Source organism: Marmota monax, unplaced genomic scaffold (assembly GCF_021218885.2).
Source record: "Marmota monax isolate L192 unplaced genomic scaffold, Marmota_monax_Labrador192_F-V1.1 WCK01_AAM20220418_F8-fsc00027, whole genome shotgun sequence".
Taxonomy (NCBI): domain Eukaryota; kingdom Metazoa; phylum Chordata; class Mammalia; order Rodentia; family Sciuridae; genus Marmota; species Marmota monax.
This window is the reverse complement of record NW_026694617.1, coordinates 5,107,426-5,125,127: the sequence shown is the minus strand read 5'-3', so window position 1 is coordinate 5,125,127 and position 17,702 is coordinate 5,107,426. Positions and strand designations below refer to the sequence as shown.

The window sequence follows — 17,702 nt, the reverse complement described above, 5'->3', positions numbered from 1 at the left end:
TTCCATAAATTCTTGTAAATGTGATGTCCATTTTAGAAGGTAGAGATTGAGGTTCATTAAAATGACTTCGATCCATAGGATTATAATGCAACAATGACTTATGACTCAAGGGAAAATACCTCTGATATTCCAAGAAAAATATATTTGTAAAATATGGAGCAATTAAATGCAATGATTTCCAAAATTAATTTGCTTTATAAATAATAATTAAGCAGCTACTATGGGGATAGAAGAGAAAAAATTGAAAAACATTCAAATGAATAGCTGTGGTAGTTTGAGGTGAGTGACCAATGAAAAATATATGTATTTTGAAGTGTGGCACTTAACCTTTATGTACCTCTATGCCTCATGAGGGATATTAATCTAGCCTACCCCACTGAGTATGAGAATTAATTGACAACATAAATAAAATGCTTACAACAGTGTCTGATATATGGTAAGGTATATATAAGCTCTTGTAAAAAGGTTTTTTTTCAAGATTTATTCAATATAACTCACCTAAATGAGATGTGCAGTTGTCCACTGTTTTCCTTTAGCCCAAACCAGTACTCCAGTACTGCTTCTCCTACTCTCCTTTGACATTGTTTATTTTGATATTATTCTAGTTGAGAGATGGGAGTTTCTCTCTAAATTAAAGGGCCAAGATTCATTTAGAGTTATCAGCACAAATTTGGACAAGTAATACACTTTTTTTTTCTAGATTTACAGTTTAAAAATTGGCCCAGTATATAAAGAGCATGAAATTCAAACTATTTGATTTCAAATATTCCTTTTTCAATTTCTCCATATTATATGTGGTGTTTATTAAAATATATCATTTGTTTCTGCATCTATGGGAAACATTCAAATATTTTCTGAATCCAATCGTTATCTGTGGAGAGACCCAAGTTCTAGCCTCTTAAACTGGGAAAATTCTACTGAGCTGAATCTACCATTCAACTCACTCAACTAACAAATCTCAATTACTATTACTACTTATGTGTTCCTGTGCCCTACCCATCAGGTTCAGGAACTATCTATCTTAAACCCATGATTACTTCTTCAATGTGGTCCTTTTCTTTTATTAAGATATTCAGAAGATGCCAAGTATATTATATTTAAAAGCTAAAAGGAATATGTATATTATTAATGCATTAAACACAAGGAAAAATTAGCTCAAAGAAATTAATAGGTGTATCACAAGCTTGACAACTGGTATGGTTGGAACACAGGACTTGTGACTCATACACATTTTTCTTCAGTTCTGCATTTTATCATAAAGCACAAAGTGACAGAAAACAGGAACCACGAAAAGGCCAAAACACAAATGTGAAAACACTTTTCCTTTTAATTCACCGATTACATAGTTACCCAGAATTTGGAACTTTCTATGATCTCTCCATCAGACACAGCTGAATTGTTTCAAATCAGATAAGCAAATCAAAACAAAATGAAGGAAACCCCACTTAGACACAGAGTGCTGACTTGTATGGTCTAATGGATATAATAGCAAATTAAAATTTTGTTTTTGTTTTTTTTCCTCCATAATGCTGTTCTAAATTTTATTATATAGAGCCTTTCACATATATAATTATCTAGTTTATAGAAAACAATTATCATAATTTTAAAATGCTCTGGATGTGTGCCATTTAACCATCTTGAGTTTTTTGTTCACATTTTAGACCAGGGCAGAGGGAAACTTGATCACTTAGTAAAGCTGTTCTGACCCCAGCCAAAATGAGGTAAAGAATTAAGTGGTTACATGTGTTGGCAGAATAGAATTGCCATTAAGCTCAAATCCACAGACTGATACTCTAATGTCTTACTGGACAAAGAGTACATTGTGTTTAGGATCAACAGCATCCTTGAGATATTAGTCCCCTGACATGAAGAGTTCATGGGGTATGTGTGGTGGCAGTGATAGTCACATTGATGGAGACACTGGTTGGGGATGATCCCACTGTACCTTGCAAGAGGGAAAAGAAAAGTTGTTTTAAAGATGGAACCATAAAAACATTCTTTTATCGAGTGAGTTAGAATGAATAGTAACATAAAATAAGAATTATGTATTTACTTCTGGAAAAGCTCAAGGTAGTACGATATTCAAGAAATTAGTCAAACACCACACCATATGGTTACCACAATCCTTAAAAATGTTACTTCTAGATTTTATCATTGACTGCCATGCTGCTTCATAAAAACCTCAAGGTATGGTCACCTGAGGCCTTAACTCTAACTGCCTATGAGCAGCCCATACCTCCTTGAGATGACGTTACAGGATTTGTGTTTTCCTCTTTTCTTAGTTGGTAGAAAGGGTGATTCTGTATATGATATAAAAAAGTAACTGTTGATATTTTAATAAATAACCAAAGCATCTAGATTAAAAAAATGTTTCTCAAGCTATATGATAAAGCTATATGATAATCATTTCTTTTATTTTTTCGTGAATGTCATTTTGAAAGCAGGAATAAAAATACTTTTATAAATGTCTTCAGGATTTTATAGAGCTTTGGATTCAGGAATTTCTTCCAATATTAAGGAAGAATTTCTGTTAGTACTTAAATATATGAGTTAAATATGGATATTATTAAAATAAATTTTACCTGTTTTTTTTTTCCTTTTTAATTCTTTTACTTTTTCAAATTGGCCTTAGGTAGCAACATAAAATCCCTTGGATTCAGCATGATATAGGGAATGGTATATTAAAGTCTAGGCCTCTTGTGAGATGGACATGGGCCATAGAAGCAGCTGAGCATAAGATAATGAATCTGAAGATACTTAGGTTTAGTATTCAAAGATAGAGCATTAGTGAGCCTACTTGCTAGAGGGCATGGATGCAGCAGAATTGTGTGCTAATAATGAATGCCTCCATGAGAACTGGGCATGTCAGAGGGGGTCTGATGTGATGATAAAGAAAATAGTCCCTCCAAACTTCCCTGAATTTGCATCACTGGTGGAGAAATAAAATTAAACAAGGGAAAAGGCAATAATTTAAAAGGGCAAATTTAAGGTGAAAACAGCTTTGTCTACCTTAAAACAGCATGTAATGTAAGAATAAATGGAGGATTGATTGTGAGCTCAGTTAAGATATAGAGAAATAAAATACTATAAAAATTTATATCTCTGAGGCTACGACTATAAATCATTGCTTGTATATGACACAAAATTTTAAATAAACCATTAAAGAATGCTTTAACTTTTAAAGTGTCTTGCCTTAAGTTTTGAATTAAAAAAAGAAAACCCTACCTGAAACTATTTTTTGTACCAGAAAATCAATACAAATATAGTATTTTTTGTTTATTGTTTGACTTATAGCTTTTAATCCAAAAATAACTATTATGAAAAAAAAAATCAAAAGATGAAGATTCTGTCAAAATTTTATGATCTGAAATCACAGAAATACAGCAAGAATGATGAATCTTGAACTTGACAGAGTGTCTGGCAACAGTAAGTTAGAAATAAATGTTATAATTTTCATTACTGACATCACATCCACCTCTCACAGGCTTAGGAAAGAAACAGGATATTTAGGGGGAGCTTCTATGGTTTTACACATGTTCGCCTAAATGAAAATGTTGTAGAAGGAGTAGGAAGCAAGTTTTGAGAGAAAAGCTTAAATGTCCCATTCCCAGATGATCATTTATAGGGGAGTTTTTTATTATTTTGTTTGTTGATCCAAAAGGCATGGTATATCATGCCATGGTGTTGAGGGAGGGAAGGCACATCTTATAGATACACACTTTCAGTCTTATTATTCCTAAGGTGACTTCCTCTTTTCTGGTGATAAAGCCAACCCTTTACTTCTATTTACAATCATGTTTAAAATCTGTTAGTATAAAGGTAAATTTCATAGACAGGAGGATTATAGAAACATCTTTATTCCTTCCTAAAACAACTAAGTTTCTGTCTATTCCAATTGATATTTATACAAGTGTGTCTGTGCCAATTTAACATCCTAAATATGATCTAATAGCTCTACTGAATTTTAGAATGCTACCATAAAAATCTACTATATTAAAAACATTTGCATATAGCATTCTCCTATGCTGAAAATTTATGAATTTTAATAAAGTTGCTTAGATTTTATAGCCCACAGTTATAATTGTTCACAATCCTGGAATATTATTTAGAGTGAATTGAAATTACATGAAAATACTTAAGAGCAGAATTATATCTTCAGTTTTTCCAACTACTTTTTACATGTTGATTATTAAGTTCATCATAACAAATGAAAGAGAGTTTAATTGTGTAAATTCAAGGCAACACTTAGCTGTATAAGTTTGTTTGTAAATTAGCATGTATGTCCTGATAACTCACAGTTTATTTTAAAAACAACTACAGATTAATACCTTATTTGGTCTACCATTGAAACTATTAAACAGTTGTTTTAAAACAAAATAATAATAACAGCAGAAAGAATAGTACATGATAGTAATGCATGAGTTATGAGTGATTTCTTTAAATTTTTATGTTACATAGTATACTTAGTTCCATGTAATGAAAAGCAACAACTATATAGGTTAAATAAGAGGTAAGATGGAAAACAAAGCTTTTAATAATTATATTAGAGCCTTTTTGAAGTTGGATAATACAACAATCTTATTTCCCTGTCCTTTTTCCATCTATATCAAACACATTATTACCAACTCAACTTTTCAATTTTAATTTTCAATGGAACACAAATTTATTGCTGGGTAAACAAGTTAGCAAGAGCCATTAACTCTCAGAAGAGTTTCACAACTAGTATGCAATATTACTTGTTTACTCTTTTATACTTGCTCCAAATTGTACTGAGAATAATATGAGGCAACTTAAACATGTTATAATAGTGTACATGACTTAGAAATGAGTACGAATGGTAACCGGGAGAATAAACAAGAATAGGCAATAAACTGTAGTTAGAAATAAGATTAGTACATTAAATGCATTTGATGAAATCCTACATTCTTTTGGTGGGATGTGTGTAAAGTGGGAAATTAAAGTACCATGAGTGATTAACAATCATAAAAAAGCACAAGATAGAGCAGTAGTTTTAGCTAAAACAGGTTCCCAAAGTAGTTTCTGAATTCACATTTGAAGGAACAAGAGGAAGAATAGACCTGGTCAACCAGAGGGGTGGAATAATACACACCAGGTTGTGTCAGTGAAACAGGGTTGTGAACAACAGGGTAGTGTATCTGAGAAGTCAACTATTGGATCAGAAAGTAATAGAAGGGACAAGGAGGCTGAGAGGTGAGTGTGGGAGCTGGCTAGACCTGTGCATAATTTTTCATCTCCAAGTCTCAGGTTAAAGGTGATGGTTCAGCTGAATGATTTTCAAGAAGATAATATTGTGAATTAATTACTGTGATTTTCAAGTTTTGCTGGAAAAATTCCAACAAAAAGTAGGCAGACTTGTGAACTTCATATTTTCAAGGACAATGTCATTTCATCCATATCTTTCACCTACCATTAGTTGCCCTACCCCAACACCACCACTGGCTTACTTTGAAGCAAGTTCCAAACATTATTTCATTATGAAACAGTTCAATGCATATCATCATATAGGGGTTTATAAAAAAATACTTAATGGGAAATACATACAAACTTAACAGAAACCACTTAAGATCCTCCAATATCTGGTAAATGTTAAAATTTTCCTGATTATTTGACTAGAAGTTCTTAAATACAATGTATTAAGAACAATTTAATTTTTGCCATGGTAATATTTGTCCATTTCACATAAAAGTGCATTTTCGGGTGGTATAATAAAACATCAATGGTTATTTTTAAAATAGTAATATAATTAATATCAGATTATTTAAATTCTAGGACATGATATTTTGTTATCAACAGGTAGGCTGAGATTAACTATTGGAGAATGAGTATTATCCGTATTTTATAAGTGGAGTAAAGGTGGAAGAACAGCACAAACTGGTCTTGAAATGTGTTAATGAAGGTTAATTTCATAAATGATTTTACTACTTAAAGAACAGCTGAGAGCTATTTTGGATATCAGTGGAAAACAGTTTGGATAGCCATAGCAAATGAATGGAATAATTACTAAAACCAGTGAATGCAAAGAAAGCACAGGAAAACATAAACCAGACAAAAATACATTTCCAGGCACAAATTTTTAAGTATTCTGTATTTTATCATTTGTTAAACCACAAATAGGCATTCACAGAGCTTTAGTTCAACTTGCTTTTGTTTCTAACATAAATAAAGTTCCGGCACTGCTCTGCAAATCAACAGGACTAGATCATGGGTTACACATGATATATATATGTATAAAAGAAGTGTCAGAGACTAAGTCAGAAGTTATAGTTGGGCATGAGTAAATGTTATAAACCTTAGACTACAGAGAGGTAAGAAGCTAAAAAGAACAGACAAATTCTTTACCGGTAACCAATCCACTTGGTTAAATTGAACTCTGCATAGATACTTTAGAAAACTTCCTTACTAGTTTTAATGTTTACATCACAAGTTATAGACAAACTCATTTGAACTTTGATGGGTCTGCAAGTGATTCCCTAACTTACTAGTGAAAGTACTTAGTAAGTAGTAACAGATGGTAAAATGGAAGCAAACTTAACATGAAATAAAACCAGGGTCAACATATAGTTTATTTGCAAAGGAAAATGTTTTTCAACCCAAATTATTGTACCTACCAACTCACTAATGATCTTTTCTTTTTACTAAAGGTTAAAAAAGATCTTTTAAAGGGATCATTTTTAAAGGAACATTTTCAACTTACCCAGGTTTGTTGGGCAAAGAAGTGATGTAGTAATTGAGAAGGAGAGATCGTGTTTTGAAATCATTTCTCAAAATATATGTACAAAGAAGTTCTTTACCAAAGATAGAATAAAAAGAAATATAAACTCATCATTAACTCTCAAAGTGCGTGAGTCTGGGCAACTACAGATTCCGTTTTACTTTTCATTGGCCAGCAGTGTTATACGCAAGTAAACAATTGTTCCAGTTTCAGAAGCCTGCAGAGGTCAGTATAGCGACAGCAAGAAGACATGGATGGCTAAGTGGATCAATGCTGAAGGTGGGCATTAGATCACATTCTTATTATTTATTCATACCAGCCTCCTGGACAGTAAAATGAAATTTGTAGTAATTAGGACACATTTGGAGTGATTTGTCTTTATAAAATTTACATTTAAAGAAAATCAACCTTTGGAAAATCATTCTGCTTTAATCATTCTTCTTTCAGAGTAAGAAATGGAATTTAAAGTCAAAGCAATGCCTGCTTTATATAAAATCAAATGTGCTTTATCTATACTGAAGAATTTGAAAAATGTTCTCTACTTTCGTACCAAGAGTCTTTATTTCTCACACTTGATTCATCAACTCCTGGCACCTGTCGATAAAGGTCACTGTTGACCTGGACAAAATTGTAATGATCTGACATTGACACATGAGTGAAGTTGTCTTATTGTTAGTAATATTCCATATAATTCAAAGTGAAAATTGCTCAGGAACAGAACAGTAATCTTCAAGTACAATTTATAATTTTCCATGCACACATGGATGGTAAGTATTTTTAATTTGCATATGTAAAAATGCACAGATGTATATATGTATGCTCTTTTTATTACAAAACCATTTTCACATCTTTGTTTTTTTTGGAAAAGTGAAGAATTGACAGGTTTTAGAAACCGCACTCTGTTATCCAAAAGCTGTCCTTTTTACCATGACCTGTAAGTGACCTTTGTCATGACATTGAAGGACTACTCTCTCCAGGGGTAAGGAGTAATTCAACTTCAATAGTTCCTCTGCTCCAGACATGTATAAAACAGACACTATAAACATATACTGTAGGTTTATTTTGGCTCCAGTTAAGCTGACACCATCAAGCTCATTTAGTTTAGAACTTGCAGACATGGTCTCAGTATCAGCTCATAGCTGTTATCCAGAAGGTTAAAGAAAAGCTAGCTGAAACCAAGATTGGGTTTTTGCTGGGATGACAGTTAAGTTTCCCATACTTTTATAAGACTTAATGCTCTTTGCAAGAGTTTTTCTGGTGTGTCTCAATGCCGCTATGAATGGGCAAAGTCAAAAGTTTTTTTTTTGTTTTTTTGTTTTGTTTTGTTTTCAAAAGTTCAGAAGGCAGGCAAAAAAGCAAGACTGATTAAATTGGAAGATTTTAATAAAGGATATCTATTTACTCTTTTAAGTTTAAATGTTAATTTTCCCTAAATATACATTAACAGACACAGTGAAAAAAATAAAATAAAATAAAAATTTTTAAAAAGCCAAGGAGGATTCCTGAATTTTGATTGTCTGCAAATAAATGTTACTCTTTAAAATTCTTTTATTACAACTTTTATCTAAAAACTTTAAATTTCTGAACATCTTGGCTTTCCTAGACTATGCCATATTTCCTAATCCATGGAAAATTGAAGCCTGAAATAGGCAAAGATAAACAGTCCTATAGTAGATATAAAATGAAATTAATAATGCTAATTAATAGCCAAATATCACACACCATATCCTACGGAAAAAGTAACCATTGAATTTTTATAAATCTATTTCTTATTAGGCCATGAAAAAAATTCAAAGTGCAGAAACTACTTAAAATTATCATATTGTTTAGGAATTAATAGAAAAGTATAAATGTATAAATATCACTTATATTTTTTAAATTATCATCTAAATAATGTGAAATGCAAGGAGATTTTCAAACCTGAAATAATCAATTGTTAAAAGGGCAATAATGTCATTGCTGCAAAATAAAATGTATGATATGCATCCCAAACTACAATCCAAAAAAAATTCAGATTCGAAGAACATGTTTAAATTTAAAATAAGAAATAATATTAACTCAAATATTTGCAGTTTAAAATAGGAGAAATTATAAAGTAAGTTATTAAAATAAAAAATAACTAATCAGTCCAAGACAGTATTCTTTGTGGAAAACCAAACTAAGCAAATCTGTGATTGATGGGGAATATGTTTCAAAAGCCCCAGTGGATAAGATACTCTAAACAGCAAATGGTACCAAATTATATATACTGTTTTCTCCTATACATGCATGCCAATGATAAAGTTTAATTTATAAATTAAGTGCAGTGAGACATTCTCAACAATAACTAATAATAAAATATGACAGTATAATAAAAGTTATGTGAATGCAGCATATGTATCTCTCTCAAAATGTTTTATTGTACTATTGATTTTAGCAACCTCAGCATATATTTTTTTTCTTTACTTAATAAGTTGACAAAATTCACTTTTTCATTTAAAAGGAGTATTCTACAGCTTCTTTTTGGCATATCTGAATTGCCAGTATCACTCCTCTTGCCCTTTGGGGCCATTATTAAGTAAAATGGGAACATAAGCTTGATCATATGCTCTGTAATGCTGTGACAGTCAATCTGATAACTGAGATGGCTACTAAGTGACAAATAGGCAGGTAGCAGAATACAGTGACTACATACTAGATAAAAGATGGTTCATGTTCCAGGCAGGATGGAAAAGAACATTTCATCCCACTACACAGAACAGCACACAATTTAAAAGTTATGAATTGTTTACTTCTGAACTTTCCTTTTAATAATTTGGATCATGACTGATCATGAGCAGTTAAAACCATGGCAAGCAAAATCATGGATTAGGGTGAGCTACTGTACAGATAATCTGCTAGGCATCCAAAAGATGTCAAATCCTAACCCTGAAACTTCTTGATACAGCAAAATGACTTATTGACAAAAGTGATATTGGGGGAGTCTCTGAATTATCCAAGTGGGCTACTTGTAATCACAAGGCTCCTAGTAAGAGGAAGGCCACAGAAATGAAAACAGGAAGGAGATAGTAAATAAAGTAGAGGGCAGAACGGAGAAGCAATGTTAAATTGCTGGCTTTGAAATTGGAGGAATATGGTCAAGGAAGAGGATAGGCTCTAGAAGCTAGAAAAAGCCAGGAAATGTGTCTCCCCTAGTGCCCCCAAAGGAACATAGCCCTGGGGGCATATACATACATACATATATACATACATACATTACATATAATATACAATAAAACATGATTCGTAATATAGTTTGTTATTATCTCTAAAATAAAATGGGTTTATAATCAAATTTATTGTTTTAAACCACTGAATTTCTGATATTTTGTTATGGTGAAAATAAGACAACTAAAAAGATAAAGGAAAAAGAATTGCGAAAATCTAAAATAAGGCTGAACATTAAACAATATAAATGGCTGAGATTATAATTAGTAGATCATCAATGCAACTGAATGCTCATAACCTTGAAAATCTAAAAGAAACAAGAATCTCCTGAGATGATTCCATTATATGGTCAGTAATGTATGCAAAAATATATGGTGCAATTTCACTTTTAAATCTAGATAGAAACACTATAAAATCATTACAGAAAAAAAAATCCAAAAACATTTAACAAGAAACCACCATAATATATTTTAACACCTTAAATCCCATAATAATCTCATGAGAAAAGTAATCTCATTATCCCCACTTTATAGATGAAGAAACAGAAGTTAAACATTAGGCTCAAAATTATATGGCTAATATGTTTCATATGAAGTATTTAAACATAGGAAATCTGTTTTCAGTACAAATGTTGTAAAATTTTTATTCCAAGAATGCCAGCATGGATCAAAATAGACAAATTTATTTTGGTAAATCAATCAATAATTCAAGAAGGAAACACTTAATTTTGCAATATTTCAAAAAAAGATTTAGATAATACGCAATGTGTTTTTCTAAAAAAATAGCACAAATAATAAACAAATAATTATGTTATAAAGAAGTTTTACTCTAATAATAACCAGCATTTTGCTTGACTTAAAACATGTGTTTCCTGGGTGTGGTTTTGCAAGCCTGTAATCCCATCAGCTCAGATGGCTGAGGCAGGAGGTACGCAAGTTTAAAGTTAGCCTCTGCATTTTAGTGAGGCCCTAAGCAACTTAGTGAGACCTTCTCTCTAAATAAAATATCAAAAAGGGCTGAGAATGTGGTTCAGTGATTAAATGCCCCTGGGTTCAACCCCTGGTTAAAAAAAAAGGAAGGAAGAAAGAAAAGAAACAAAACAAAACAAAAAAGCAAAAAACCCCAACAAACAAAAAAAGTGTTTTTATTAAAATCAGAAAACAGAATAAAATGTGGATATCTATTATCAGTATTATTAAAGCTCATTCTTAAAGTTGTAGAGAATGCAACACAGGAAGGAAAATGAGGTTTAAGTATTAAAAAGGAAGAAATAAGGTTATCATTGCTAGAAATCACATAATCATTTAGAATATCCAAATTAATTGATTAAAAATGGTTAGACCTAATAAGCTATACAAGTAATGTTGTCAATTACAAAAATGAGTGTTTTTCAAATATCACAATCAAGCTTTAGTTAATGCAATAGCATAATTATCTCATTCATAAAGTAATGAAAATTGGTAATAACAATAACTGATTATAATATTAAAATATAGTCCAGACTTATATGAAAAAAATCAATAAAGATTTCGAAAGACAAATAAGAAAATTACTTCAATAATTGCTTTCCTGAGTTAGAAGCACATTAAAATCTAATATTCTAATTCTTCCCCCAAATAACTTATCAATATAATGAAAAACTTAAAACAGCAATATACAACTTTTATTAAATGCTGGTTTCTTAAATAATGTTTTTATATATGTATATGTATACAAGCATTTTTAAGATTTAAAATGTCCTATTGATTTGGTATCATTATTACTCTTCTTTGTAATGAAGCAATGGAGGTTAAGGAACTGACAGGATTAAATGTCATAAAATTGGTGGATCTAGAACCCAATCTCAGGCAGTTAAATTTCAAATCTTCCTCCTTTAAACTTTATAACATAATTCAAAATCCCAATAAAAAAATGGGGAATTTTATCAAGAGATGTTAGTTCATGTGGAAGATTCAATTGTGAGCCTAACAAAGAAATTCTATCAAATTGTAGTTTTTTAATGTTAAAATATATTGTAAAATTATGTATAAATAGTGAGATACCAGTACAAGAAAGCAAAGAGGAAATTTACCATCAAACATTAGTATAACCATAAAAACTAATATGTAATAGAGAAGGTAATTCAAATCATTATAAATGACATGTTTGCTAAATAGTCTTAGGACAACATATTATTTTCTAAACTAAATTAGATTTCAGTAATATATCATACTTCAATATACCATCTAAATTTATCAAATAGTTAAATATAATATGGGAATCTGCAACACAACAAAAAATGGGCAAATATTTATGTCATTTCACAGCAGAAATATCTTAATAAAAATGAAAGAAGAATCCATAAGAATGAATTTCAATATTTAAAATTAAAGCATTTGAAATTCTGTATATAAATCAAAACTAGAAGCAAAAAAGATAAGCCACAATTTGGAAAGTATTTTAAAAATACTTGATCAAATACTAATGTTTTATAAATCTTGCATATTAGCAATGTAATAAGCAAAGACATGAAATCAAATCACAAACTGGACTATTAAAATAAAAGCAAATATCTATTAAATGCATATAAAATTATGGAACCCACTTTTAATTTGTGAAAGCTAAATTTTAACATACCACATTTTCACCCCAAATGTTAGTTGAATGCATAATACTTTGTTTTGTGGGCCTCACCAGTTTGTCTCCACAGGAGGACTTCTTATTCACAAAGGTGTAATCAAAATACTCCTGATAGAAACTTGGCTATTTTAAAATGGACTCATCCAATTGAATATGGAAATTTTATTTTAATATGGAAAAATCTATTCTCATAAATATAAATTTAACCTAAGGTTAAAAACAATTTTTACTGATTTCTTATTGTTATGGAGCTAATGCCCAGCTATAAGCTCTGAATTTAAAACATAACACTATTGGGTTAATGATACATTTTCTTGAAGATTTTACGCTTTCTTGGATTCTCATTTATTTGATTGGAATATGTGCTCAAGATGTTCTTGCTTCTCTCTTCCTCCCTCCTTCCCTCCCTCTTTCTATTCCTCTCTTCTTGCCTTTTTCCTCCATATCATGGTACATTTCCTATGATGCAAACCTCTGATATACTAAACAAAAGCAAAAACTGTAATTTCTTCACTCAAGGAACTATGACATTAATCTCCTCACTCTACTTCTATCACATTGAGGATATTTTTAAGAAAAATTACTTTTAGTATTTAATTATTTTTAAAAGCTTTGATCAATTGTGTACCAATGTTAATTTTAGAGATTAATTAATCCAGCCCCCTTTTAAAGTAACTGATAAAAGAATTTAAAATACACTTTCATTTTCATTGATGTTTCGAACTCAATACAGGATCTTCGTTAAAATATATACCATTAATATGGGATAAAATGCTGGAAATTCCTAAGGATTAATAATGCTATGTATCTCTTATGGACTAAATGTTTGAGTCCCCTAAAATTGATATTTTGAAATTGAATCCCCAGTGTGTCTCCAATTGGATGTGGAACCCTTGAGATGTAATTAGATCATGAAGGTAAAACTCTCATGAATTGGATTAGTGTTCTATAAGAGACCAGAGAGATAAAGTACCCTTCATTCTGCCACATGAGGTTACAAGAAGTCGATAGTCTGTAAGCTGGAAGAGAGCCTTCACCAGAATCTGATCATGCTGGCTTTCTTCTAAAAGTATGAGAAATAAATTATTGTTGTTTATAGTGTTGTAGTGTAGGGTATTTTATTGTCTGTCTTAGTAGCCCAGGCCAAGACAAAATCTTTTCATGTACTTAATAGTCATTTGGAGATGCAGCCATTAAATCCTGTACCCATTCACATTGAGTTATCTTTCATTATTTTCTAAAATTGTTATATATTTTCAATTTTATTAACAAATTTTAATTTTGTATATTTATGAATTACAAAGTGAAGTTATGATATGTGTATACAATGGGGAATAATTAAATCTATATATCTATATATTTCTATCTATATATCTATCTAATACCTATGACCTCACATACAAAATTTTTATGGTTAGAATATTTGAAATTTACTATTAGCAATTTTGAAAAATTTAATATGTTATTAACTATGGTAGTCAAGCTGTGCTATGGATCTCAAAACTCACTCCTTCTAACTTCAACTTTAAAATTTTCTAACTGAAATTTTTCTTTATCCATTCATCTGTTGATTGACATTTAGGTTGATTTTGTATCTTGGCAACTGTCTCTTTCACATACTGATTTTTATTTCATTTGGCTATACACCCAATATTGGGAATGCTGGATTATATGGTAGTTATACTTGTGTTTTGAGGAAACTCTGTACTGTTTTCCTTAATGAATGAACTAATTTACACTCCCTTAACAGGGTACAAGTATTCCCTTTTCTCTGCATCTATAACACTTGCAATTTTCTATTACATGATGATGATATTACAATAGCTGATGATATTATATATTATATATTATGATAAATGATATTATATGATATTATATAATAGATGATGATATTGTAATATCATCATTTGGAGATGCAGCCAAATTGGAGATGCAGGTAAATTCTGTACCTCTTTACATTGAGTTGTCTTTCATTATTTTCTAAAATTGTTATATATTTTCAATTTTATTGACAAATTTTAATTGTGTATATTTATGAAGTGCAAAATCATATAATATTATATGATATTATAATACTCATTATAATAGCTTAAAGGTATTATCTCCTTGTGGATTTAATGTGTATTTCCCTGATGATTAGTGATGATGAGCATTTTTATGTAACTTTTGGCCACTTGTATGTCTTCTTTTTTATTGTTCTTCTTTTTAGTTATACATGACAGTACAGTATAATCTGACTTATTTATAAAAATATGCAGTGCATTTTATTCCCAGTCTCACGGTTGTACATGGTGTAGAGATTCACTATGATGTATTTATATATGTACATAGGAAAGTTATGTCAGAATCATTCCACTGTGTTTCCTATTTTTGTCCATCCTCTCCTCCATTCATTCCTGTTTGTCTAATCTACTGAACTTCTATTCTTCCCCACCCACCCCTTGTTGCATGTTAGCATCCACATATCAGAGAGAAGGTTGACATTTACATGTCTTCTTTTGAGAAATAGCTTTTCAGTGCTTTTGCAAACTTTTAAATCAGGTTGTTTTCTTACTGTTGAGTTGTTTGAGTTGCTTATTTATATCTTTGATATTAACCCCTTGTCTGATGTATACATTGCAAATGTTTTTGTTTTTTTTTCCCATTCCATCATTGCTGCTTTGCTCTCAGTTGTTTCCCTTGTTTTGTAGAAACTTATCACTTTGATGTAGTACCATCTGTCTATTTTAGTTTTTTGTAGTCTGTAATGTTGGGGACAATTTAAAAAAAAAAATTGCTCAGGTCAATGTCATGGAGAATTTTTCCTGTTTTTTCTTCTGTTAGTTTTATAGTTTCATGCTTTGTGTTGATTTTTGAATTATGTTTTAATCTGTCTGGCTTATTTTACTTGGCATAATGTGCTCCAGGTTTATCTGCATTGACACAAATGACAGGGATTTCTTCTTTAAACTAAACAGTATTCCATTGCATGTGCATGCACACACACATATAAACACTACATTTTTATTTTTCCATTTTGACTTGATTTTTGTATATGGTGTGAGATAAGGGTTAATTTGCATTGTTATGTGAGTGGATATTCAATATTCCCAACATTACCCACTAAAGAGACTTTTTCACATTGTGTGCTATCAGTAACTTTGTCAAAAATCAATTGGCCATAAATGCATGAGTTAATTTTGTCTTCATTTGTCCATAGATCTGTCTTTATGACAGGTTCATGCTGTTTTGATTATGATAGCTTTTTAAGAAAATTTAAATCAAGCAATGTGGTCACTCTATTTTGGTTCTTTTCATTTAAGATTGTCTTCTCTATTCATGGTCATTTGTGGTCCTATTTGAATTGTAGGATTGATCTTTCTATTTCTGTGAAAAAAGACTTTAGAACTTTGGTATGAGTTACATTGACTCTATTGATTGCTTTCTACTGGTTCAAGATTTTAATAGTATTATTTCTTCCAATTTATTAACATTAAATATCTTTTCACTTGTTGTGTCTTCTTTAATTCATTAATGTATTATGGATGCCAATGTGCAGATGTTTCACTTTCTTGGTTAAGTTGACTTAAAATGTGGAAGGCTTCAAAAATTTGCATGTCATTCTTGAACAGTGCTATGCTGATCTTCTCTATATTATTCCTAGTCTATGTACTTCCAAAGTCACATATATATATATATATATATATATATATATATATATATATATATATATATGTTTATTGCTATCAAATTATAGTTGTTTTGTGCATATAAATTCCTTCCTCAATATATGATTTGTAAATTTTTTCTACATTCTACAGTTGTCCTTTCATTTTCTTAATTGTATGCTCTAAAGCATGAAATGCTTAATTTTGATAAAATATCATTAATATATTTACATCTCTGACATATTTAGAGTTTATATATTATGTGAATTAAGGACACAATTTCATTCTTTTGCATGTGGCTATCTAACACCCCTTGTTAAGAAGACTATTCTTAACAATAATAAAAAAGACTATTCTTTTCTCATTGAATTGGGTTTAGCCTCCTTGGTTTATTATTGTTATTGTTTAGAGACTTTTTTGGACTAAATTTATAGTCTGTATTTGTTTGTGTTGTGGAGACACTGAATTAAACTTAATGGTCAGCTAATGAATGAACAGAAATTATCTTATAAGTCTTTTTAAAATATTTAAACATTTGATCATGTTGGAATTTTTATTTGTTTTTAAATATAGTAATGTATTGAGATCATGGGTAAAGCTCACTTGGACTTGTCTAGAAAGTGAGAGGCCATTGGGTTCAATACCCAGCACTGCTTAAAAGAAAAATTTAAAAAATTATGATTTATAAATCTTAAGTCCACAAGTCTTAGCCTTTATCAGTTGGCTTTTTGTGTATTTTAAGGCATGCTTCCAACAGATAATCTATAACTCTGCCTTAGCCATCACTTCCTGCTTACGGAGTAGGATATTACTAGCTCTTTCTTGGGAAGTGCACAGCTTTGCATATGTACTTGGAATTCCAGTTTTCAAAGAATATGTCAGAATTTTTAAGAATCACTTATAAATACGTCATTTCCCATATTTTTTATTTAAGATTTTTTTTTATGTCAACCTCTTATTAGCACTTGCTACTATCTCCATCTCAGGCTATGTTGCTGTTAAATAATTGCTACCAATTACTTTCAGCAAATTATGTAGGAATGAAGTTATTCCCACATAGCAAGCACTGAGATAGATCAAATCAAGGTAAAAATTGAGAATGGAAATTTTCAAGGAAATTATAAGTCATGATATTTCTCTAGGACTGGGATTTTGGGGCATCTAAATCAATCTATGCCTTCTAGCGGCTGTTTGATTGCTGATTTTCACAGCTTCCATAATTTTCTACATTGCCAAGAATCTGAGAAAAAAGGAAATGGTAACAGGGCAAGTTAAAATGCCGCAAATTCATAGTTCTTACCTTTATTCAGTATTTTTTATGAGCTAATTCTTCTTGGATCCTTATATGTCTTTGATCAGTTTCCAGTGTTCTGAAAAGTGGATTTTGTTCATTTTTTTGTCAGTTTCCTCACTGTTTTCTTTTTCTTTTTTAAATCATGGAACAGATTTTTCCCCTTAGTTTACTTTAAATATAAATTATTTTATTATAAATCTAAATTTATTTAAGATAATTTAAA

At 30.6% G+C, this 17,702-nt stretch overlaps 1 pseudogene; it reads right to left on the bottom strand.

Annotated features, from left to right (window-relative positions):
- Positions 1-16,104: 16,104 nt before the first annotated feature.
- Positions 16,105-16,199, bottom strand: LOC124077982 (U6 spliceosomal RNA; annotated as a pseudogene).
- Between the last annotated feature and the right edge of the window lie 1,503 nt (positions 16,200-17,702).